This window comes from Rattus rattus, chromosome 4 (genome assembly GCF_011064425.1).
Source record: "Rattus rattus isolate New Zealand chromosome 4, Rrattus_CSIRO_v1, whole genome shotgun sequence".
Lineage (NCBI taxonomy): Eukaryota > Metazoa > Chordata > Mammalia > Rodentia > Muridae > Rattus > Rattus rattus.
In genome coordinates this window covers 63,358,516-63,360,779 of record NC_046157.1, presented here as the reverse complement: position 1 = coordinate 63,360,779, position 2,264 = coordinate 63,358,516, and the positions used below count along the sequence as shown (strand labels likewise).

Below are 2,264 nucleotides of genomic sequence, written 5' to 3'. Positions count from 1 at the left end.
ATGCCTCTATTCTACAATGGTGGACTCCTATCCCCTCTGAAACTGTAACACCCAATAAGCCCTTTCTTTCTTCACCTTGCCTTGGTCCTGGTGCTTTATCACAGCAATAAGGAGGTGACGAACACACCTTTACATGGGTTCTAGGAATCAAACTTGGGCCTTCAGGTTTCTGCAGCAAGAGCTTTATCCACTGAGTCATCTCGGTGGCTCTCATTCATGGTTACTTTAGACTTCAACAACTGTGTAAACATTACGCATCATGAATGACACAGATGTCAACACAAGTACACAGATGTGTGTGATATATAAACTAGAAGGGTAGACGAGGAGGGAAGAGGTAAATTCATAGACCATGAAGATCTGCCAAGAATTCCAAATATGTAGCAGAGAGAGTATAGGGGGTATGCTCAGAGGAAGAATAACACAGAGCTCACAAAAGCAGATTTAAGGAAAAAGTGAATGCAGTGCACAGATAGAATTCTGGCACACGTTAAAGGAAGGAGGACCTTCTAGACACAGGAAAACTGTAAGAACCTTGGAAATGGAGTTTCCAAGAGAGTTGGAAATGGTGTGTATTTCCAAAATAAACATTGTACTGTACTAGAATTTGGACTCTGTGAGAAAAAAAATGAACCAGAAAGTAAATAAGAATAAATAATATTCTAGAAGTATCTTTGCAACCAAGAGGCTGAAGTGAAAAATAGAAAGTTGTGACTTCGCAGAATGCCAGCAACGCTCTGCTCCCTCTAATGGGGGCTGACAGTATCCACCTCTTCAAGACCAGGTCTGTCCTGGTCACAGTTTTACTGTGAGGGTCAGTGTAAAACAGAAAAATACTAAACCTGCTGTGATATTTTCTTTTTCTTTTTCAATATGTAAGTCTCTTATTGTCCCCAAAGAGCCCAAATTGTCCTTGTAATCAGGATCTTGTCTCTGGAGGTAGGAAAACTCCAGAGGTTTCCTGAGGGTGCACTCGTCAGTCTGCTGCACGGTTCCCCTCCCAGACACATAGCTGCCATCCACAAACTCCCTGCTATCCTTGTTTTTAACTGTGTGGCTCGCTGAATCAGAGCTGCTGAATTTGAAACGAGTTCAATATGATTTCCTTCAAGGATTAATTCATCCTTCTGGGCTTGAGAGAGAACAAGCAAAATCTGACCTCATCCGAACCCTGTAGATTTTTATTTATTTTTTTTCCCAAGAAATTTCGGATTTCAACCAAAGACCCTTTCTCCTGAATAACAGCGTTGATAAGGAAGTGAGCATACATGGACCTCATCTCATAACGAAGCCCAGCATAACACCCGTGATCATGTTCTGAACATGACTGCAGGTGGTTCTGAGGGTGGCCAGCTCCTTCCTGTTACCCCACCACTTGTCAACACGGAGCCATTTCTTTTTCTTTCCAAGAAGACTCAGCTCTACGTTGATGTGACTGAAGTCCCTCTGCAGAGTTCCCCTGGGGCCCTTCACAATGACTGCTGCCCCTTCGGAGTGATGCTGACATTTTCTAGAATGTTGACAGTCTGATTGCTGAGAATGGTCTTCATTCTGGAAGTAGATGAGGCAAATAGTCATCCTCACAGGAAAGTCACGTGGGCAGAAAGGAATACAGAGCCAGATGGACACTGCCATGCTGGCAGTGGTTTCTATGAGACCTGGTACTCTTTTCCAATTCTATGTCTCTCTCTCTGTCTCTCTCTCTGTCTCTCTCTCTCTCTCCCTCTCTCTCTCCCTCTCTCTCTCTCTATCATATATCTATACCTATCTATCTATCTATCCATCTATCTACCTATCTATCTATTTACCATCTATCCATGCATCCATTCATCTACCTACCTACCTATCTGTCATCTCTCTCTCTAACATTATCTCTATCTCTCTGTGGCAAGTATGGAAGCCAAAGGTCTTTCTCCTTCTCTTTCTTCTCCATATTCCTCCTCTTCCTCCTCCCCTTCATCCCTCCTCTCTTCTTCCTCCTCCTCCTTCTTCTTTTGTCTCATGCATCACACATGGGCTGGTCTTGAACACACTATGTTGTCTAGAATGACCTGTGATTTCTGATCCTACTGCTTCTGTAGCTCAGTGTTACAGGCATGTGCTTCCACAGCCAGTTTATACAGTACTGTGGATTAGACTGGACTTTGCACCTTCCAGGCAAGCACTCTAGCACCTGAACCATATGCCAGCCTCCACCTTACTTTCTGAGAAAGGTTACCTCACCTGAATCTGACCTGAAAGCTGATGGGAAGTGTCTCTGGCCT

The 2,264-nt window shown here is 43.8% G+C and overlaps 1 pseudogene; it reads right to left on the bottom strand.

The window, feature by feature from the left end:
* Positions 1–795: 795 nt before the first annotated feature.
* On the bottom strand, positions 796–1,550 carry LOC116898369 (annotated as a pseudogene).
* Positions 1,551–2,264: the final 714 nt, after the last annotated feature.